This window comes from Harpia harpyja, chromosome 9 (genome assembly GCF_026419915.1).
Source record: "Harpia harpyja isolate bHarHar1 chromosome 9, bHarHar1 primary haplotype, whole genome shotgun sequence".
In the NCBI taxonomy this organism is placed as follows: Eukaryota; Metazoa; Chordata; class Aves; order Accipitriformes; family Accipitridae; genus Harpia; species Harpia harpyja.
The window spans coordinates 13,836,402-13,860,172 of NC_068948.1; the positions used below are offsets into that span (position 1 = coordinate 13,836,402).

Genomic DNA, 23,771 nt, shown 5'->3' on the forward strand with positions numbered 1-23,771 from the left:
GGACTGTGACTCCTTCATAAACAGAAGCCAAACTGTGTCAGTTTTCAAATATGAGAAAAGACTTGCTAAAAGCTTCAAGATGTTGGGAAGAATGTGCCCTACAATGCCAACTTACTGCAATAAACCTAGCTCAGTAACTAGACTGTGGGCTTCTTTGTGTCTCATATTCTGAATGCAGAAAAAAAGAAACAAGACCTCTGTGCCTCCTGCTATTGGGGAAAGAGTCTGAAGAGGACTGAAAAATGACAGCTCCTAAAAATAATAAAGCAACAAGTAGAGGCAGACATGGTGATTCTCAGGAAGGACTGAAATGAAAGAGCCATAGCTGCTAAACTCATTATCATAGGTAGATCTGTTAAAAATGAAACTTTCAGCAGAAAAATTGCTTCCAACCCAAAACAGGCCAAAACTGACATTGCAATATGGAACCGTTTACCTTAGAAAAGTCGAAACACTATCCTTAAATTCTGTCATTTCTGTTTTAACATGCTGTATTACAATATAGCATAATGATCTAAAAACAGCGAATGTAAACTAGGCATTTCAACTCCATCAAAATATTTGCATAGTTTCCCCTGAAAACTTCAGAAAACATATATGTTAGAAATCATGTCAATCAAATTAAAAATTTTCAAGACAAAACATGTTCTTAACTATTCTTTTTTGTGAGTTTGTGGGTGGTGGTCTGTCCCCACGAAAGGAAAGAGCAATTCTGAAGAATAAAAATAAGCAGTGTAAATGGTTGGATGGTTGAAATGAAGGGGCGGGGGGGGGATGCGAAGAGCAGGTCTGAACAAGATTGGTCCATCTAATGCCTTCAGCGTGCAACTGACCTCCCTGAAGCAACTCGCACACATCAAGTTCCCTTTGTGCTTCAGGGTTTTGCTCAACTGGGAAACATTCTCTGACCCTCACTCAGCTCAAGGATCAGTGCCCTGTCACTCCCCATGGGACCTACTGTGGGTTAGCCTCACTCGTGTCCTAATGATCCCCAAATCGCCCACCCTGTGCTGCTACTTGGACATTTTTTGATGCATATGACCAGGACTAGTACAATTCTGCTCCTGTTTAGTTAGTGGAGAGGAGTGGGCTCCAACTGTGAGAATTTTCAACACCTTAAGTTAGACAAAACGCCCAAACCCTAATGTGTAAATTGTGGTCTCCCTGACCCACTCGCGCATCCCCCTCCCCTTCTTCTGTCTGTACCCTTCAAGGAAAATTTCAGTTTAAACCAGAAAAATGTTTTAATTTTGTTTTCTAAAAAAGACAAAAACTGTCTCAAAATACTTCTAGGCTAACTTTGTGGGGGAAAAAAAAAAGGCTCATTTAACAAATGCATGTCCTGTTAGCAACCAAAATAATTTTTTAAAAATTATTAGGTCTTAGATTTTTCCATTGGTACTTTCTCTTTTCAAAGTTTCTTCACTATGAATATCAGGTATATAAAAACAAGACCTTACCAACTGTTCATGAACTTATGCAATGGACATGGGTGAAAAAAAGAAATCCGTTCAGTGAAAAAATACAAAGATTAAAATGTGCATTTCATATACATTTGTTTTTAAGGGCTATTTCATCAGGATATTTCAATTGTTTCAATAAATATCAGAACAATTACTCCCCACTACAAAGAAAGACTTGGTCAAAGTTTTTGTTTTAAGGTCATGTTTGAGTACTAATATTTAAGCCAACCCAAGACTGGAAGCAGTACAGAACTTGCAGGAAAATGTGTAAACTTTTTTTTTTTCCCCAAAGCCACAGTACTAGTAGTTTTCCTATTTCCATCATTATTAGTATAAAAAAATTAGTACAAACAAAAAAAAAATTTCACTCCTACTTTCATATTTCTTTAGATCTTAACCTGACATTAATGAGCAAATACACACTAGGATGATGATCACACTGTAGGATAAAATGGCTCATATACTGTGTTGATAAGTTAAGATGAAAGAAATCGAGAACAAAGACACAACAGTATTGTGGAGATATGTTTAGATTCCAAAATATTTGTATCAGTCAAAGATAGAAACACCCAAGACAAAAAAACAACTGATAAATAGAAACATCCACTTTTTTCCACTTGACTGTATAATAAAGATACTGTATATATTAAAGCATTACTCCATTACTATGCCTAGCTGCCACATACAATACACAGATACATTATATACATATTTTCCATCTGATCTCTGATGCATTTGCAGCTCACATTGAATATCAATGCCATCCCTAAGCAAGCATTTGAGGATAGGATTTAAGTTACAGGAGACAAAGATGATCAAATGGAAACAGTACTGGCATTGAAATCCTGACCCTGATGATCAAAGTCTGTAGTTGAGGTCCTTTTGAGTAACATCTCTGACGCAATTCTTCCTGAATCTCAGAACAAAGCATTACAATTTGCACTGGGCTGTCTACTGGACTATACTAGAGGACTTTACAGGAACCGTGGCTGCAAAATCCAGAAAGGTTACCTGAAGGGCATTTAATATAATTCCAACCCCCATATAACCACCATGACTAACTACAAATGTGATGCAGATGGCACATTTCTTCGTTTTTACTCTACTGGGTAGTGCCTTCATTTTCAATAGCAATCATGGGCCACAGCTTTTCCTCTCCATTTTCTTTCCTGCCAGATGAAGTTTTTTTCTCTTCCTATGCTGATTGGTTTATTTACCCAAGACATCGTGACACTTTATTCCATCATAACACGGCACTGTTCCCTCAAAGTGAGACCAGTCATTAGATGTATCATTCTGAAACGTGAATATTAATGCCCAAAAGAGATGAACCGTGAGCATCACAGATGGACAAGAAGGGATTAGACATAAATTGGTAACGGAATTGATAACAATTTACAAGTACGTCAGACACAATGGCACATCGTCTTGATCGACAAGAACTACTATTCACAAATTGTACTTCCACAAGCACCTTCAGTGCTCTCACCAATCAAGATTCATAATAAGCATTTTAAGACTGGTATTTTTTTTTAATGGCATCAGCCTGATGCCAAGCACAAGTCAATAGGAAAACCACTTTCAAGGAATGAAAAGCTGAAGCAAATACAAAAGGTGCATGGGATGAATGCTGCAGCAGTCAACCACTTACACTTAAGAGAGAAGAAGAGGTTATAATCCAAAAGAGAATCTTCCAGCAGTAAAGTATGAGGTACTATATTTAAGGAATGAATGCTGAACTTAACCAGACAGTTCATAATAAATGCTATGTGATCAGTTGGGTTTTGGTTTGTTTGGTTTGGTTTTTTTTAACGTAATTTTGTGTTTAAAGACATTCTAATTGCAGTTAGAAACTGCAACTGTTTAAAAGTGCTGCCTAACAGCCCCATTACAAGTCAGGCACTCTAAGTAAAGGCATGGTCAGGGAAAAATAAAAACACCCCACACTTGGGATACTTTTTGTCTCAATGACTGGAAAAAATCATTTACCCAAGAGAGTAATGCATCAATCCCACTGATTCTCCTTTTCTCCAGTTAATCTGAGTTTGCCAAAAACAACTGCTTAATGATATTATCTTGTGATTTTACAGCTACTTGTGTTGATGCTGTACAAAGACACAAGCAGTCATTCTTGGTCATGTGTTTAAAAAACCCTGAATTGAGAATAATTTGAAGAGCTGCTTCTTAGAATTTCTTCCACTAAAGAAAGGTACGCGTGGTACTTCATTGAAAGAGTAAGTTAGGTCTAAAATAGGAAAGTTAGCACAAGCGGAACACCAGATTAACACAGCTTTATTCCTTTCACTACACAAGCTAAACCAGGTATTTCTGCCTAATATATTCTGTGCCTGACAAACCTTCTGCAACACTAAGCCGAGTACTTTTTTGCTGAAAAGGATGCAAGCTGAAATTAATTTATTTAAAAAAAAAGAGAGCCCAAAGTCTTCCTACTTTTTGATTAATGCCAATTTTATCTTTCAATTTACTTGTTCACATAGCACAAGAATTCACACCTTCATTAACTTAGTGTGTATTGGTGTTTTCAGAAGATGCACATCTCTGCTGCCCCATTCTAAAGCCCGGCCTTGCTCCAGCATGGCAGTCGACGCACACAGATATAAGCACAACTTACTGAACCAGGTTCTGAACATTCCAGCTTCTTCCTTTTAACTTGAATTTTAGGTAGGTGAACTGTGTCTTTATTCGTTGGTTTTTAAAAGCTATATGTAATTCTTGCCCTGCCTCTAATTGCTTTATCTTAAATATTCACTAGAAATATATGGGAAATTTGCACATACTTCACAGTAACTATTCTTTTTGTTCTGGAGACAAAATTATTATTTACTCGGTTAAAATTATTATTGATTTTTTGCCAAATGAGAAACTGCAACCTGACTTGGTCACAGTGGCTCCACCTTTCTCCTCATAAATCTCCTATTGCACAACACTTCTCCTGACTGTGCCTCTTGCCCTTCCAGACCTTCATCTACGTGGACAGTCAAGGTCTCTGGGAAAAGGACTGGATATGAAGGGCTTCATACAAATTTTGGCTGGAGCTGCAAGGCAAACCATCAAATGGTAAAGCAGAAGAGTTATAAAATTCAGCTCAGAAGGATCTTCTACTCCTCTCCTTCACAGGCAATTGGAAAGAAAGGAAGGAGATGAAGAATGGAAGCTTTTGAGAACAACCCAGCCAGGATAGACAATAAACCTGCATGCTACCCTGAGGAAACAGGGTGCAAAGTTCAGTCCTATGTTTGTATTTCTAAAGAGTGTAAAATATCAAATATCCTTCTTGGAGAAATTCTCTCTCTAGTCTCTTACCACATTGCTATGTAACTATACAATAAATATTATCCTGCTCACATGCTTCTGTTTACTTAGCATACATTATATTTGATGCTATCTGGCAGCATAAGTTTTAGTTCTGTCATCTTAAAATACTAATAGTTGTCAATCAAAATAGAAAGCGCATAATAAAAATGTTCTAGAAACTAATAACCCTATATTTCTACACTCTCAACTTGGAGCTAAGCATTGCCAAAAATGAGATTAGTTATATGTTTGTACAGTGCTCAATACAATCAGACAGACATCTAAACAACATCCTCCTAGAAATGAACACAGACTAGATACATAATAATATAGAGAAAGTGTGTATATATTATGCAATATATGCAACACTAAATTAATAGTATGATCTTCACTTAGCACAGCCTTTTGATCTACAAGAGTGTTTTGGGGAAAAAAACCACAATCTGCCCAGTGACACAGTGTCAGGTAGAGGATGAGAGAAAAGGGCATGTTCAATACCAAAATAATTTATGGCAACTTTCTGCAAATATTTAGAAGCATGGAAGCACCAAGGAGATACACAGAGGACAGGTCCCTGAAGTTATGACCAACGTAACAGGGTAATCTGATCAATTTAAGATAAAATGTCAGAAAAATATCCTTTGAATTATATCTGTGAAACTTTAGGGGGAACTTCACTGCTTGGGACCTTTATACTTGCTCTGGACAAAGTTATTAGCAAATACCCTGTAGGAAACAATCCTGCAACGTCAAGAAGATGGACTAGATGTATAACAGGTCTTTTGCTGCTCCAATTTTTATTATTCTAATCCATCACCCTTACTGAAGGTGGCGAAGTTTTATGTAGACCTTTAAAATTATGACCATTAGAAAATCATGTCTGTGTCTGTATAATATACACACATATGGATGTAAGGTCTGGTTTTTAAAAACTCGAAGTGCAAAAACAAATTTTGCACCTAATTTGCCCATGCTACAGCTGTAACTATGCATTAATCTGGCAAGTGCAGATAGAAATTTCCAATTATGGTTATGTGAATGCACAATTTACATGCATAATTGTGACAAGTGAACTTGCAACTTAGGCATGTAGTAACTTAAATATGTTTACTGTTGACAACATAGTAGTATTGGACTGTTACATGCTTATGCCATGAAACCAGGATCAGTCTGTGAACTTTTCCCAAAATAGAAAATTAGAAATCCTGCAAAGTAGATAACAAGTTGACATCAAAGTTTACAAAAGCAGCTAAGGAGAAGTCCCACAAGGAGCTCTAAACAACACGCTTCCAACAGGGATTCTCAAGGAAAAGGTGAAAGATTTTATTTGGCTCCCTTCTGCCCAAACCACTATGGTCTTTCTCATTTTTCTTTGCCCCCCTGTTTTGCAGAGAGGCTAGAACTCCACATCACTCTAAAACCTGAAGTCCACTGAGGATTTTGTACCGACAATCTACTAACAGTAAAAGTCACTCAGATAGAGCAATGACTGCAGAAAGCACCTCTGTTCCCCAGGCACAGGATGGCAGAACTCTTTATGGATATGCAAGGTGTGTTAAAGGAGGAAGATAAAGGTTTCACTTTGTCCATGCATGTTGTTGTTGTTATTTCTGTTATTCCAGAATGGAAATCCTCTTATTGACTAAGGCACTAGGCAATCACCCCCATATGAGTGCCAATAGAGAGATCCATTGTCTACATACTTCAGTAGGAAAGAAAAACAACGAAAGGGTATGGAGAAGGGAAAAGGTGTTTTTCTTTTAATCTTTTAGACTGTAATAGCCATAACTGGCTTTTCTATATAGTTTGGCCCTAGTTTGTCATAGTATTACAGTGAGAAACAGCAGCCTGCACCAATTTCTATACACAAATCTTAATGACTTCAACTGCTGCTAAGGATGCAGAATGGTGGCAGGATATGGCCATTCACCATTAAGGCCCTAAAGCCTTCATAATTACTGAGTATACAGAATATTTATTATAGAGACTATGGCAGGCATCTTTGTGAGCTGCCCTGGGCCTGTTCTCTGAGCCACATCAAGCAAGAAGTTTAAATGAAACTGCTCCCAAGTTTCTGAAATGGTTTAATAAAACATATACTGACTGTAATATTCAGTTTATAGTAGAAAACTATTGCCCCTTGGTTTGAAAAATGACCTCTAGTTGGCAATTTTACTCTCAGCTTCATAGATTATAGTCCGCTGTTGGTCATTTTCTCAATCCACAGGGCAATACTTTTCCATAACAAGCTCCAACTGCAATCAGTATTTGTAGGCTGTTACACAAGTTGAGGATAATATGTCTCAACACATTCTATTATATGACTAAACAAAAGAAATAACAACCTGGTGACACAGACATATGGAGAAAAGCAGTGCTATTCTTCTAATGCTGAGATAGCAGAAAAACATATTTCTTTGTATTGTGCTAATTTATATTAAATTTAATGTCTTCAATACACAATAATCTCTAATTTGATTTCTTCATTAATAGTGTTTTGGTTTATGTTGTCTTATGCCTATTCTTATTTTAATGTAAAACAACAAATACTAAATTCTATTAGTATCAGATTTTAGAAATGACAGATCGTGACAGATAGCCTAACATTCTAAAATCACATTAAAATGTATTCACATAGATATCTTAAAGATCATTTGCTCTTGGGCACACAAAACACATTCATAAACTTGTAAGTTTGATATTAGGAAATTCTGGTACAATTTAGTAGGCAAGCTGCAAGTAATTGTTTCAGCACCCAGCTCTAGTAAATAAATACGAGATGAAATACCACATTTTGGAAAAAAAGTTCCCGTATTTGATAATCAAGTAGATACACTGTGTTGAAGGGAAGTCATAGACCAGGAAGTGAGGGAGATCTGGAGTCTGTTCCAAGATGTGCCCCAGACAGCTCTGCCAGTGACAGATGTTAAGAAAATCACCCCACCTTCCCAAACCGCAGTTACTCTGACCTGTAGCGCTAATACAACTTACCTAGCTGGCTGAACTGTGGTGAGGTTTAATTCTTTAACCAATGGATGACGAAAGCTCTCGTAGATCCTTTACTGTAAATGCAAAAGTATTTATAATTACAAGACTAATATTCATCCCCATCTGTAAATAAAACTCTGCAGTTAAAACGTGACACCCACCCACACTCAGAGCGAAAGGGAACAATTCCTAAACTGAGGCTAGTGGAGTCAAGCCAAAGTGGACACTTTGCCATCCTTCCTCTAGAAATTACAAGTTTCCTATTTTTAAACAAATGCACCATATTTGCTGGGGATCTAAGATGGGCCAGAAGGAAGAATCTTGGCTGAAAGCTATAATAAGACCCAGAAGAGAAAAAGGTCCATTGTAGACCTGTATGGGCAGCTTCAGCAACTATATGCATCTATAATACTGCATTTTGAGATATTAAAGGGTCAGATATTCTTTTTCTTCATTCATTTTCCACTACTGTCCCTATATTATTGTTCAAACACAGATTCACCTGCATTCTCTAGCTGGAATTTAAGTGGTCTGGATTCATTTAAACATGTATGAACTGCATGCATAAGCTATAAAACATTTGAGCTAAAGACTGTATTTGAATGTGATTACCAGAAGATGATGGCTCTTTATCTTACAGGTCTTCAAGGAATTTAGATGTCTAACTCATTAATAGTGTTTGGTGCATTAGATTTTACATTTTTATGATTTTAGAAGAAAGGTTTTCTAATACAGAAAAAAAAAGCAGCTTTTTTTTTTCTCTCACATTTTTCATTTTAGGGTAATAAAAGTGGCACATATGTGCCATAGTGTAATGGATTAATTAAGGAATATGATGTTTATCCTAGGTCCTGAGTTGTACATCTTCATAACTCACTCATAAAAATTAATGTATTATACCACGCTCCAGAATGATATATCTATTTTTACCATACCTGTTGAGAATAGATTGTTCTAAATTGGATTATCCTGATATCCAGTGAGAAATGTAAAAATTACATTGTTATTTTAAGAATTTACATTGCTGTGTACAAAAAAACCATAATCTTCTCACTGTGCTTTTGAACTGTCATGTTACTCCCACTGTTATGAAATCATAATTGCTGCTGCCACGCCTAAAATCAAATGCAATGCATATTGTATTTCTTCATACTCTGTGCATTTCCTGCCTTAATCACAAAACCATGTACAGTATATTTTAGGACTATGCTTTCATTACTGACTGCTTTTGTACATAACTAATACACAACTATGCATGCACGGACTCATAAAATCCTCATTTCTAAAATCAACAGATGAAAAATCCCTAAATAATAATGTACAGATGTTTCATATTTAAATGAACCATTGGTATTTAATGCTGCCAATCATACATGCAATAAAATTGGTGAATTTCAAGGTACTCAGCACTTACAACAGATTTTTTTTTTTTTTATGAAAAGATAATTTTAGGATGATGGAAAAAATGACTGTTCAATAAATATACAATGATAAATTTCTGATGTCATCTTGAAATTCCTATGAGTGGTCCACTACACTATATTGTTCCATACCAATTCCTATTCCTTTTACCTCAAGAAAGTTGATTCTGCTGTCCTTAAGCTGCAATGCCTCACTAAAAGTAAATTATCTGCACGTTATCTGCAGAGTAATCCTCTTCTTGAATACAAGACAGAACATCAGAGTTTCTAATCCTACACAGATAGAGTAATTCACATCCACTGTACGTTTTACTGTAAAGACAGAGTAATACAATATGTTTGATAAATCATGTATGTGTCTGTGTACAAAGAAGAAGGTTTATCTCCTTTCCTACAAGACGCATCCGTATTAAAACACACACACACACTCCCCATACTGGCACTGCAACAATCTTTAGAAGTTCTATAATAGAGACATCTAAGTTTAAAAAATGAAGCAGCTCACAGGTCAAACAAGTTCCTGATGAGAAGTGCTTAACCAGAAATATTATTCCACTGATTGTAAGTTTTCATCCATACATCAAACCCTAGAGTCTATTGATTAAATAAAACTGATCTTTTTTTATTTCAAAGCAAAAGAGAATTAAATCATCCCCATTGTTTTCTCTTCATTTGGAGCTATCGCATTGTACATATTGGCCATGTGTCCTGCTTATAATTACAATATCCTTAAGGAGAGCTTATTCTACAATGACTGATCACAAGTTTCTTGCCTCTTCCTCTAAATCTTCTGCTCCTGGTCATAATCAATGGCACTTGATGGCCCAATATTCTGATCCCATATGGCAAGCGATATGATCCAAGATCTGCTAAAAATCAATAAATTCATTTGCTTCAGGAAATTCTGGATCAGGACAACTTTAAGTATATGTAAATACAAGAATTTACTGCAATTATGCTGGCACATCTTTCCTTTCTCATACCTCTTTTTCACTGCAGAATTAGCTGCATCATGCCTTAATTTTGCTTGCAATCCTACATAAAGTAATCCAGGCCAGGCAGTCCTTGCAAAGCCTTACCAAAGTCAAGGTCTGCCACCTTAGAGAACAGAAGGTCTCTTTCAGCAAAACACATCGAAACACTGCATATCTGCATATTGCTGAGCCCCACATAGCATTGACTGGGCTCTGAACATACCATCAAATACTAACATAGCGTGAACACGTAACAGACTGCTAACAATGTCTTTGAAGAGCACCAACCAAAAATCTTCTTGGAGGTCAGTTTTGGCTTTTTGTTTGTTTGTTTCCTTGTGCAAAAATGTCCAGGTTAGCTTGATAGCTCCCTTGGGCTACTGTGTCTCTAAGTCAGCCTTCAGCTTGGTTCCAGTCTATGTGCACAGTGTGGCTCTGTGTTGTGCAAACGTGCTCTAACACTCAACACACACCATAACGAGGCCAGAAAACCCTGTATCAGGGATGTGGTTTCCATTCTGGAAGGTAATCACTGCTAGGCTAAAATGGTAGCATCAAAGTTCACTTATGTGGTTCACCCCACACTTACAGGTGAAAAGACACAAGCTAAACTCAATTCTGCTACTGTATATACACACCATTTAGTAAATTGTATAAAGTATTCTGAATATTTTTTTTAAAGGCAAGGAATTTTTAATGTACTTCAAATCTTCTTTAAATTAGCATCACAGACTAGGGTCAATGCATAATTAGTAATAAATGAATTAACAAAAAAAAGGAATTTATTACCTGTTAGTTATTTCAGTGTAATGGCATTACCAAAATGCAGAATGATGAGTAAATACAGACATTGGTACCAGTTAAGAAGGCTGCAGCTTGGGCACGTCCTTCAGCCCTTTAGTCTTTTTCCACTGGAAATCACTAGCTCGGCACCAGCAGAGCAAAGATGAGAACCTTGCTTCTGCTAAGTCGCACTAATTTCTGCCCATAGTGACATTCAGAAGAGGATCAATCATGTCACAGGGGTAAGAAAACTGTCTGCTTATGATATGCCTGTCACCAATGAAGATGAGTTTGTAACACCCTCCAAGCATCAAGGCGACACACAAAAGAAATGTTAAAAAAAAAACCCCAACAGATACTCTTGCAAAATATATCAGTGCAGTTCTCCAAAATGAAAAAGCAGAAGTCAGAAGATCAAGAACTCACAGTTAGGATTTTCCTATTAGTTAAAGAACATAAGGATTCTCCTGAAGTCTTTGATTGATATACGATCTTTTCTTTCTTTTCAGGCAGAACAGCTGTCCAGTGAACTAGAAGAAATAGCCCTGAAGACAGCTTTGTGTCTGATATGACTTTGAGAGGGAAAATTATCCCAATGATAAGTGCTTTACATGGAACATCTAAGAAAAAAATAAAATTAAAATGTCATCCATGAATTTTCCTTTCTATTTGAGCAAGCAATCCCTATTATCAACTTGGGGGGGGGGGGGGGTGAAGGGGAGCAGGTTTGCAGTGTTTGATACCAAAGAGAACAGGTATGTCCCTCAAAACTGGATTTGGAATGAACCTAACCAAAAAGAGGCAATAGGTACTTTTAAGAGAAGGGAATTGGGCAAGTGGGGAGAGAAGCAGAGAATTTTCTGAAGATTGTCAGGACACAGTGACCTGGGATATATTGTAACTTCTTTCATTCTTCTTTGTAAGGAAAGTCTTTAAGAAAGGTGAAACACTCACACTTTGCTGGCTGATAAAGACACACAATCTTTGCCACAACAACTATACACAGAAATAGCTTGACTATGTCCAAGAAAAAACAAAGCAATAACAACCAACACAAACCTTCTCAGCAGAGGTACTTGGTAAAAATTAGTGTAAATTTATTCAATCTAATGGAATTATGTATATTACATAAATGGAGCACTACAGCCACTCTGATAATTCAGTGAAGTTATGTTCAGATTAGAGGAAAGATGGCAGGAAATGGAGCCTTTCTGGAGCTTGTTTTAGAGCTGTGTTTCGGCAGCATGGTGAGGGGCTAAGAAAAGAGCCTTAGACAATGAACAGCCAGAATACTTGGGTGAAATTTGTACATCTTTCTAATTTTAAAACACATCTCATTGTGGCACTTCAGTGTATGGATGAGCACTGATGGCTGCTTTCACACATAGCCGGCAAAAGGAAGAGTAATTACAACTGTACTTTCCTTGAAGTAACCAAATCCAGTATAACACCAACAGTAGCAAGTAGTACATCAATGGTTTATCCACCCACCCCTCCAAAGCCTTGTTGAACTTGCCACATAGATGATGTTCTCTGTTAATTTGGTCGAGACTAACATGGGCTCCCACATATCTGATACAGCGTAGGATAGGTCTTGGCTTAGAAACACCTAGCAGAAGAGCATGATAACCTTCTGCCCATCCTATCTCAGTGGCCCTTGAATCCTTAACCAATATCTCCTTGTTCACCCTGCCCAAAACTCTTTGTCTTTCAATACAGTGAATCTTTCCTCAACAGCCCTCTTCCAACTTTCACTCCCCTCCCAACCAAGCACCCTTTTTCCTGCCCCAAAGCCTTCCTAAATAAGCCCCTGCAGTACACTTATTCCAGAAGCTAATTAAAATCAAATGAGATCGTTAGCATTGAGAAACTTAGACAGTTACACATTCTCATATACATTTGCACAGCCAGAGATAATTTCTGTCCCTTCCCTTGCATAACTTGAATGCCCTTCCTCCCCCTGTCCCAAACCCCCTCCTTCATCCCTACTTCTGGAGTCCTCCTCCTCCCCCACATAAGCTGCCATTAACCCTATGCATCAGAGTGGTGTTCCCACCAGCTGTTGACATCTGCCTGCTCTTCTGCCACCTCACCTATCCCTCCCCTGCATTATCAAGTGCCAGTCCCTGCTCTCACGCAGATTTTAAATCCACAGTTTTCAGAAACCCTGCTCCATGGGATTCCAACAACAGAAGAACAGGAGATAAGAACATAAAAGCATCCTCAATGTGGTGTCCCATCAGGAAGCCAACTAAATCTGATAGACACTGTCCTCTCTGACCCATAAGCAGGAAAGGGCTGAGCATTTAGAGAGGAGAACAGCAGTTCAGAAAACACCTTTGTATAATTGGCCAGCATCACCTAACAAACAAAAAGCATTTACCTAGGTCTTTACTTTTGGACTAATTAAATCACATTTTTAAAATAATAATAATAATTTCCACACATACATGTTACACATAGATTTATATTTCTATGTTTCCCCTCCTTCTCCCCCACTTTTAGTTTGCAGTGACAATCAGCAATTATTTTACAGACAAAGACTCTGTAACAAGCTTACAGGATGTCTTTAGTAATAAGATAATTATTTGTAACTCTATAAAGAATTATAATTTTTAATTTAAAAAGAAATCAAATAAAAACAGCTTTCATCTTTCCTACCATGTGAAGAAAACATTCTCTGCCTACAACTCAAATTATCATTCTCCCCTTTGTGCAAAATGAATTGACCCAGAAAACTAAAAGGGTAAGAACCCATATTTGCTGGGCTTATTCAGCAGCCAAAAGTTCATGAAAAACACTGTTGTGTATCACATAGCAACCACTTGATGCCTATTGTTAAAATACAGTAGTTATTCAAAAAGTAAAATCTTGCATTCTCAAATAAGAAGCCAGGCTGCAATGTATGTTTACTGTTTTGGGGAAATAGTCATCTTGCCATTTTCTCTTTTTCCATAGTCTTGGCATATTTGGTCAGCTATGCAATGTGCAGTTACCCACAGGAAAGAAAAGGAACACAAGAATTTTCCTCCAGTGTTCTGGTCACAGGACAATGTCCATTCAAAGCAACACTTGAGATCACTATTAAGAGAGTTAAGATGTGCTTTATTTTTATGCAGCCACACTTTTGGTAAAAATGTAATATTCCAGAGGAAGACCATGAGGTAGAAAGGGAGAGAAGCTTACCGCTTTTTGACTGAGCATTATGGTTGCACACTTTCATCACCTGTTCTCAAAGCAAGCTACTCTCAGGAAGTCCTTTACACATGTACAGATGTCCACATTGCTACTGCACATTTGCACTTCTTCCCAGCACTGTTACCTGTCACTACAGCTGTGCAAAAGTATGAAATTCACAGACATCTCCCACTCCACCTTTCCTCCAAATCTTTTGTGAGAAGATATGGTAAAAAATAAGATGCAATAAAAGTAAAATTTATAGAGGAGGAAAGAAAGTCAGCTATAGAGTCAGAAAAAATATTAACAATTTTTGTTAAATGGAGCATGTGTTACTCTAAAATATTTGAAAAGCAGTGGCAGATCACTTGAACTATTCTGGCCTTCCCAGATTTCCATGAAAGCTGAAAGACAGCCCTCAGTTTCAGTCACAACTGCATCAGACTGTGCATTTAAATTATCAAGGTAAGACCAAAAGGGTTCTTCTGAAACAACTGCTAGAGGAGATGAAGGGAAGAATAAGAAAGATATAAACTCCCTTGTAGGTGCTATTATGTGCTATTACACAAATAGCACAACTTAAAACTTCAAGATAATGGCATTTTTAATACCAGAAGGGAATGGCAGACTTGCTTAGCGTAACTGAGATATTTCATCAAGGCTGTGTACAAACAGGTGTGCAACATTTTTGCTAGCTGTAAGATGCTTGTTGAGATTATCTGCTTATCTAAAAGAGTGTTTAAATTCCTTTTGAGTAGTTAAAATAAGATAGTGGCGGAAAGTAGATTAAAAAGGGGAAAATATGTGAACATAGACATTTTTGCCAAGAACCTTACTTTGAGCCCAGCTGTATCCAGGTATCTGTGTGCTGTTTCCATAGTCTCTGAAAATAAAGTTGAGTGGTAGGCAGCAAACCCCACATGAATGCATTGAGCTGCTAAGAAAAAAGTGAAGAATGAATAAGGTGCCTGGGAGCAAAGAGGTGGGGTTTACAATTTGAGAGACAGAGAGAGAGACAGAGACAGACACAGAAACAGAGAGAGATCTGGCTGTTTCCAAAACAGGATGGAAAGCATGGATGGGTTGAAGTTGCAGCTTGCTTGCTGCAAGTGTTCCTGCTTGCCTTAATGAAAGTTCTTTATTGGAAGTCAGAGAAGAATGCAAAAAAATCAGCTGCTTAACTACACATCTCAGCTGGCTTACAAAGTATATATTCAAACAGAAGTGTGTGTACAATTAAATATTTGAATCAGTCCAAAGGTAGATCGGTGCGTACTTATAGACAGGGATTGTCTATACAAAGGAAATACTTGGTTTGGTCATTGATCAGTGATCTGGCCATGACAGGATGTGGTAATTATACATGACTGTTGAATAGCTGTAGTTACAATAGTACAGTCATGTGTAATTTATCAGCAAGATACTGGCATACTTGATGAAACAAAGACCAAGCTATTGCATCCAGCACACAACTAAAAATTAAGAAATCTTTCCCCTAAAACAATAAAGAGTATATGTTGGAGAATAATACAGAACTTCTCTAGCACAACTCAAATTCTCCTCTGAAAATGTATGCTTCTCTCAGAAACAGATTCCCAGCACAGGGACTGGTAATTTATGATCCACCAAAATACTCTGTTGAACAGAAAAGTAATACCTACACTGCGCCTATGCAAATCACTAAGAATAAGTGACTCTAAGGACCAGTAAGAACAAAGCCCAAAACTCCTATCAAACATTATTTGAGGTTTGAAAAAGTCAAGACAAAGTGTAATTTTTTTTAAATGGGGATAAATTGGGATTTCTGTAACAATTGACTCATTTTGCCTGCTTTTATCTAAGGATCTCAAAGAGCACTCCAAGTGTTAATTAAATTACAAAGCATTTTTGAGACAGGTAAATGGTATTATGCTCACTGGGGAACAGAGAGAACATTTATGTTTCATTACTAAAGTCACACAGTAATTCAGTGGCTAGTAATATAACCGAAGAATTACCAGTCGCCACTTCTACTCATTGACCCGATGGCCTCACAAGAGATAAAATTAGCCTTAAAAGCCAAAAATACTTCCCTCTTGTGCTTTTCTGTCTTCCAAGAATTAGGCCAAGATTTTTAAATTTCATTTTATTTTTCTTCCTCTGCTTACTGGGAGGCCTTTGTTTCAGAGTCACACAAAAGGAGCCACTTCCTAACCTACCCAAAGCGTGTTAAGGATCACAGTACAGTAGTATGGATAGGAACCTAAACAAGAGAAGTGAACTGTAATGGTCCTGTTTAAACAGCTTGCACAGCTTCATCAGGATCATCTTCTCCCTATTCTAACCAGCCATACTCCCAGAGATGACACATAAAGGCCATCAGAATGAAGGTGGAAAGATGTGCAGATGAAATAATCCTTTGCTGGTCAATTCACTGACTTCCAATCCTACTTTACCAAAGAAAAAGACATAAAACTACCCTAAGGAACCTGGTGCCTCGTACACTTAGTATAATAATTTCCCACTGAAAGCAACAACATAAGAAACAACCAACGAGGCCCTGAAAATGCTTCAGACCATGGAAAAGTCTATTCTGCAGTCTGCTACATCTACTTTGAGTTGCATGTAGAGAGATGAGGGAGAAACATATGACTGACCATTCTGTTCTTAGCTAAAAAAAGGAAGCCACCATTTTTCATTCAGGCTTGGTCCTGACTAGTACAACTGCAGGATCCACGAGTAATAAAGCAGTAAGATATAATGCAATCTGCACAACAGACAGTCCAGTGACTTACAGTGCAACCTAAGGCACCTCTAATTCAACACCAGTATAGCTCTGTTAGAGCTTTAGCAAATTATATCTCCATTAGTAAACTGATTTTGGAGAGCTCTTTATAAAAGGTTTTTCTGTTTCATAAATAATTATTTATTACTAAAAACAGGGAAGCATCTTTCTGAACTTTCTTTAAACCTTTTGAATACAATGTTAAACCAAGATTTCAGGCTTTATTTCTGCCCCCCCCCCATTTCTTGTTATGTCATGAAGTATCAGCTATGTGGAAGAGATGAGAATGTCTTTGATTTAAATGACCAAGGCTTAAGATTGCCTTTACCGTGGCAGAAAATAAAGCTGCTGCATATATTTCCAGTAGTAGTATTATTGTTATATGGTATGATAATCATCATCTTTTTTTCTTTTCCTAAAAATATGTCTAAAGAGCCACACAGTTTATATGCTGCATTCAAAATATTTTTCTTCGTTTACATTGATTGCATATTTCAAATCATGTTACAGCTGTATCGCTTAGCCTAAATCAAATAAGGAATCCACATAAATGCATACACACACTTTCCTTGTTTTTAGACATTGCCAGTATTGACAAGATTAAAATATTTTTCTCATTCATTATTTATTGTGATATGATGAAACAGTAAGAGTATATATTTAACAGAACATCACAAAGTAGAGTTAAAATGTGGACATGCTGTTTCATTTCGATTTTACTGCAACAGTGTTAAGTATGTGACTCCCTGACTGCAATAATGACATCTTTGGCTGATGAAGATTTAAGATGCTTTGCAAAGATGCAGTGTTATCCAAACTCTTCAGCCATGCTGATTAGGAGCATTATTAAACAGATGAACCCAAGACTAGAAAGAGTGCCATGACTAAAGTCCCTCCTGTTGCAGAGGACTGAGGGAATAGGTGCTCAGTGCAAGAGCAGCAGCAAACTCCCACACTATATCAGGTACGTAACTGGAATGACTGGAAGGCAGTCATACATACACAACTGCAACATTTTTATGAGCACCAACATTTTTTGTTGCCAAAAATGTGTCCTCTGGATACTGTCTCTGCTTTTAGGGTGAACTGATACTACCTGACAACTAGAGTTTGGGGTCAAGCAATGCTATATCTGGTTGAACCTCAAGTATAGGGTAGATATGTACGAATTTGGTTTTCAAATGTATGTACCTTGGATTGAAAACCACAGACATAGCACTGCACGATCCCAGTTTCCAGCTCACAGTTGGGCACCATTCTGCATGTTTCTACTGGCAAAAAAGCAAGGAAATGCCAAAGAAAGAGCACCACAGCAAAGCAACTGCAACCAAAACTGGTACTGCTGGGCAGAGGAGCACAGAGCTGGCCTTCTGCAGTATGTGGCAGTATCTGGGTTAGAATGCAGAAAAAGAAAGATACATTCTAGCCCAAATGCTTATTCTTGCATACTACAATCTAAATATACCCCCTATGATAAATACAGCAGAATAATCAGAAGGTACTGAATGCTTAAAATGCACCCTTAACAAAACAAAACAATGTAATGCATATCTCTCTTTACACGTCAAACAATTTGCCTAACAAATCATAATAATGCAGAATGATATAAAATTCACCCATCAAGCCCAAATGCATGCACGAAGATTACCATGGCAAAGAATTGTGAATTTCATTAAATATGTTAAAGGCAAAAAAAAAAATTCAGCTTTGAAAAATAGTAATCCTGTCTTTCAACAAAAATATTATAGGAAGCTATGAATTTGGTAGATCTGAATAGGATGTTGGTACATGTTTTACTAAGGTAATATAATGGCACACTATTATTAGATCACATTAATCATTACTGTGCCAAAGGCACTGACAGCACCACTGAAAAGGATTGAAAGGGCTGGTAATGGATATAAATTACCCATTGTGTGATAAAAGGATTTTTACTAAGAAGGTAAGAATAAAACAGCAAATTTCTAATATAACTGTTGTGTAAAAACCAAAATAAAAGTAATCCAGTCAGTAATATCCACAAAATCAGAAAGTAAGCACTTTTGAAACAAGATAAAGTCACAATAAAAACTGTATACAATGTAAAATTAATTTCATGGTGCATAATATTACTATCAATTTAAATAGTTTACATGATGACCTCTAAGGGGTATGGTCAAGAGAAAGGTAAGCTTTGTTAATTAGAATCGAGTATGAGCTTCTGCATGCATATTTTAAGTTTGGGGGCTTGGAATTTTTTCTTTGTTTTTTTTTAACCTATAATGGCTTTGTGACACCCCCCTGAAATTCAAGACATGTTGAGAGTTCTCTGTTTTCTGCATTAACATCACAACAAACAGCACATCTCTCAGATGGCTTTATTTGGATTCCAAATGCTATTACAAAACGAACCACGTCTTTGCTGAGATATTTAACCATTTGATTGAAACCATTTGTATTACTAATTGTCCAGTACTGTGCTCCTCCTTCACTCTGGCAAGTGTTTCTTGATACTAGTAGGGCTCAGTGAAGTGAATTGGTCAGACTACATCCTTATTTACAGCATTAAAAAATCCACATATCTTCTCTGAAGTTGACGGAATTATTCTAGAATCAAGTCACTGTAATTCTTTTTGAGTCAATTGTCTAGAATAAAATCCAGTAGCTCACATTCAATTAGTAAGTTTTAAAAATTGAGCCATATTCTTAAATGATATAAATTCGTAAGTACAGACATCAATCCTGAAAAAACTTACATCTATGCTTAACTTTACTCACGTGAGTAATTCCATTAGCATCAGTAATTCAATACCTGCTTATGCATTTGCAGTACTGAAGCTTTAATATGCCTGAATATCCTTTCACTTACATCAGCTATAAATCAGCACAATTCCTCTGAATCCCACAGTTTCTACTGATTCACAAGATATAAAAACGAGTGGACAATCCAGTATAACAATTATAATAAAGAAATAACATAAGAATTTGATTTGGGAGCAGAAGCTATCAGAAATTTTGATTTAAGAATCAATTAACGCATGTAGAATGTAGAATTAATTATTGGTTATTTCCTAGGAAGCTAGACTTTTATTTCAAACTGAGGGCCAAATAACCCGATTCTGATTTCACACCAATCTGATTTCTCAGACTTTACAGGAGCTTTTCTTCTACTGCACTGGAATAGCTCAGAGGAAAATCACATATACAGTGTAGTACACCCCTCCACCCACTGATTTTCATGGGTGGTGTTCTCATGCTAATATACAACAGAATATGGTTCTTAATAATATGCATGAGATGTTCTATTTTTTTATGGAAAAAAAACAACAAAAACTGATAAAATGAATTTAATCATGAGTGTCATGGATGTTTTTTAGAATCAGCAGTCTGTTGATAAAGTAATAAATGACGATTCATGTCTTACACAGTTATTACATATCAACTACGTAAGATGAATGTTCATGATTTTACCAAGCAGAATTTTTTCTTGAAAAATCTATTTGTAGCTCACTACACCCTGAAAGAACTACAACAAAAAGTTTTGCTAAAGACATAAACACAATATTTTTGAAGATGTAAAAAAACATGTGATAACAGATTTTTAAATCTAATTTAGGTACCTCATTTTTATGTATTTTTTAAATATGGAAAAACAAACCTAAAAACTCTGATCCATAAGCAGAAGAAAATGTTATGAGAACAATATAAGTAAGTATTCTTACCAGTTACTCTTAAACCAACGAATCTGTTCCCTGGCTGAGGAAATTCTTAAAAGACACGGGATAGGTACTGAAGGTCACAACTGTAAAAATAAAACCTGTGAGAAATTTAATATGTCAAAACTCAGTGTTTGAACCAGATATTTATGTTAAAATATTACAACGCCACCTCAAGCAGACAATCTACAGAGCAGCAGAGAATACTAAGAATTGGAAAATTAATGGGATTAACACCTTTTATTTTTTAAGCCTTCATAATGTACGTGTTTGGTGGTCATTTCATTTTGGGAACTGAAAAGTTCTTTCAGTTCTGGATTGTTTTGAGAGGGAAAACCTCTCCTCAAGATAACGCTGAGGAACAGAATGAAATTCTTCTGATCCTTTCCCCTAGACAGTGCAGCAAAAGAGGACAAAACAGGATAAAACAAAAGTTGCATAGCATACTCCAGAAACCCAGTTATTCTCTTTGACATTGATATTCTAATCTTTCAGACTGAGTAAAAAGAGAACAGCTACTAATTGTATTTTTACTTTTTTTTAATTCCATTTTATAACAGAAGTAAGTCCTTTGTAGATGATCTCATCTAATAAACCCTACTTAAAAGAGATAAGAGCCAGCAGTAAAAGCCAAGCCAGAATACTTCCAAGATATTTGTCAGTAGTGAATTTAGGGCCATTACATTAGTAAGCAAAATAGAAACAAAAACAAAGGGCATTCTTAGAGCAAAATAAAGTTCATTTGACTGAAGCTATAATCTGAAGAATTTATGACTGAGACTTCTAACTATGTTTATTCCTATGCATGTCTAACAAATGAAATTAAAGGTCACTTCCAAATGATACACTTTGTACATCTACATCAACCAAACTATTTCATACAGCAGGCTCTGGCTCTGAAACCCCAGTTCAAGCACCACAGGCTTAGGGCTTCACCTTACCAACACTGACTTCCCAGAGAAGCACTGACTTCTCCACAAAGCCCCAGCAGCGGGCTGGAGTAGTCAGTGTGTACAGAATTGCATCCTTCATTTCTGTGGGAAATAATTAAGAGCTTGGCCATTTTACTGCATTTGGTTTAAATCGGTCAGCACCCACAGGACCACACTGCTGGGCAATGCCATTTGTTGACTTGAAGGATAAACAACAATTTTGAGGACTCCTATTGATGATGAAAACAATATTAAATAATTCTGCAAATTAGGAGTTCACTACTAAGCAGCACAGCCCTCCACGAGTGCAATACCAATACAACACTTTTCATGTATCCTCCAAGATCTCTCCAGACTCCACCTTGTCCTGATTATATCCAATGCAAAATGCTACTGCTGAATGTCCCACTTTGTGCCACCTCCTCTTCTCACTCTTCTGGTTTCTCCACCACACCAAACACAGGCTACTTATTTTCACTTTGATGGTCTACCACAATTTTTCCTGATTCCCACTCCTTCCCCCCTCACTTGCATATTGAACCAGTCTTTACCACACACTTTGAAATGTTTTCCAAGTGATAATTCTGCCATACACCTTCTCTGACATAGGAGAATTACCCCAGTAAAAGCTTCAAACCCCTCCTTTATAACTCACATTTCCACAGTTACCTGCCAACAATTCAACAGCAGACATCTGGTTTGCCATCACCACTGTTTCTCACGTGTAGGAACACATTTCTTTTTTGCTCTCTCCTCATGCCTAGTTTTCTTTTACATGCCAATTGCCTCTGGTTTTATACTTGAATTATAAGCCCCAAAAGGCAAAGCCTATCTTCTCATTACATATTTTACAGTATTGAGCTTAATGGGTGGTGAGCATGTACAAGTCATTACTCCAATCTGGTACCCCATCTCCCACAGGTATACCCAGCTACACGAGAAGCAAACCAATGGGCAGTCAAGCCAAGCACCTACAGTGTTGGCTGGAGAGAACAAAAACCTTTTGTAAATGGTTAAAAAACACCCTTGTCATCAGATTTGGTCTTCCCAAATATGAAATCATATCTAGATAGGATTCAGGTCCCATTTATAGAGGGCCATATAATTTTAGAATCCAAATAAGTGAATTTTGGTTACAATATTTGGACACAGAGGAAAAGCAAATTCCTGGACTGCTACATATAAACATAGGTCCCACCCAACATTTTCAGTTGCATAGTGTCTAAAAAGAGTGACAGCTTGTTTGTCTGGAATTTCTGCTGTTGTTGATGTCTTAAAACCTCAAGATATACCTTTTCAGTGTTTACTTGCAGCTCATTCAATGTAAGAAAGCCAAGAAATAGAAACAAAGAAGATAATAAACTGTTAGGTTTCAAAACTGTTACCTTGCTAAACAGGTGCTTAGTACTCCTACGCCAACATCATAGACTACATTTTCACTACGCTATTACAAGGCTACTTGTGTTTAAAAAAAAATTCAGATTTTACATACACGCTCATGACTTGCAAAATTCTAGGAATGATTCTCAAGGGGCTTTCACTAAGATGCTTTATAAATTCTGATGACAGACAGAACACAGTAAGGCTTCATCTCTTAAAGTCCTGTACTGATTTGTTTGGAGGCTTCGTGTCATTGATCAGCATGTCAATGTCTCTTGCAATCTGCTTTCCAGTTCATGACTGTGAGTGAACCCCTCAGGTTTAAAACCTTAAATGATTTAAGGTCTGTGATACATAACCTTACGAACAAATTGGGAAAATCTGTAGCTTTACACATTAAACTGTAGCAGAAATGATTTAAAGCCTTATAAAAAGGTATTTTACTTACCTGTGCTAATATTATTCCAACACATTTGACACTGACTATGTAAAGCAGATATTTTAAAGGTACAGGCAGCAAGCTGCATGGAAACAAATTAACATAGTTCCACTTAGGTCAAATTGAGCCAGTTTACCAGTGTCTAATACACTCGCTGGCATTAAAAAATTGCACCGTGAACCCCTACAGACCAATTTATCACAGTGAAGCCTCCCAGAGTAACACTGCCATGCGGTTGCGCTCAGCTCAGCGAGTGAGCCTGTTCCCCCGGCACACCTCTACCCCTGAAGAAGAAACCCCAAAGGCCTTCAGAAAGAGGATGGTAAAATAAAAGTACTATCGAGACATAACTGGGGCAGAAGGGCACAATTTTTGTTCATTCTTAAACACGCTTATGTAGCTCATTCCTTGAAACAAATTACAGATATTAAAGGGAAAAA

At 37.0% G+C, this 23,771-nt stretch overlaps 1 protein-coding gene across 14 annotated transcripts in view; it reads right to left on the reverse strand.

Moving 5' to 3' along the window:
- The window catches only part of ZNF536 (zinc finger protein 536), a 357,567-nt gene that overhangs the window by 281,034 nt on the left and 52,762 nt on the right, over window positions 1-23,771 (reverse strand). For 7 of the 14 annotated variants that reach the window (XM_052797134.1, XM_052797139.1, XM_052797143.1 and 4 more), the window contains exons 2-3: window positions 20,587-20,681; window positions 7,770-7,840 (exon numbers count right to left, since the gene is read on the reverse strand). The exons of 2 other annotated variants lie outside the window; for them this stretch is intronic. The gene's annotated coding sequence lies outside the window, so the exon portion shown is untranslated. The remainder of the gene's footprint in view (window positions 1-7,769; window positions 7,841-20,586; window positions 20,682-23,771) is intronic. 5 more of the 14 variants (XM_052797137.1, XM_052797131.1, XM_052797135.1 and 2 more) reach the window with 4 other exon arrangements.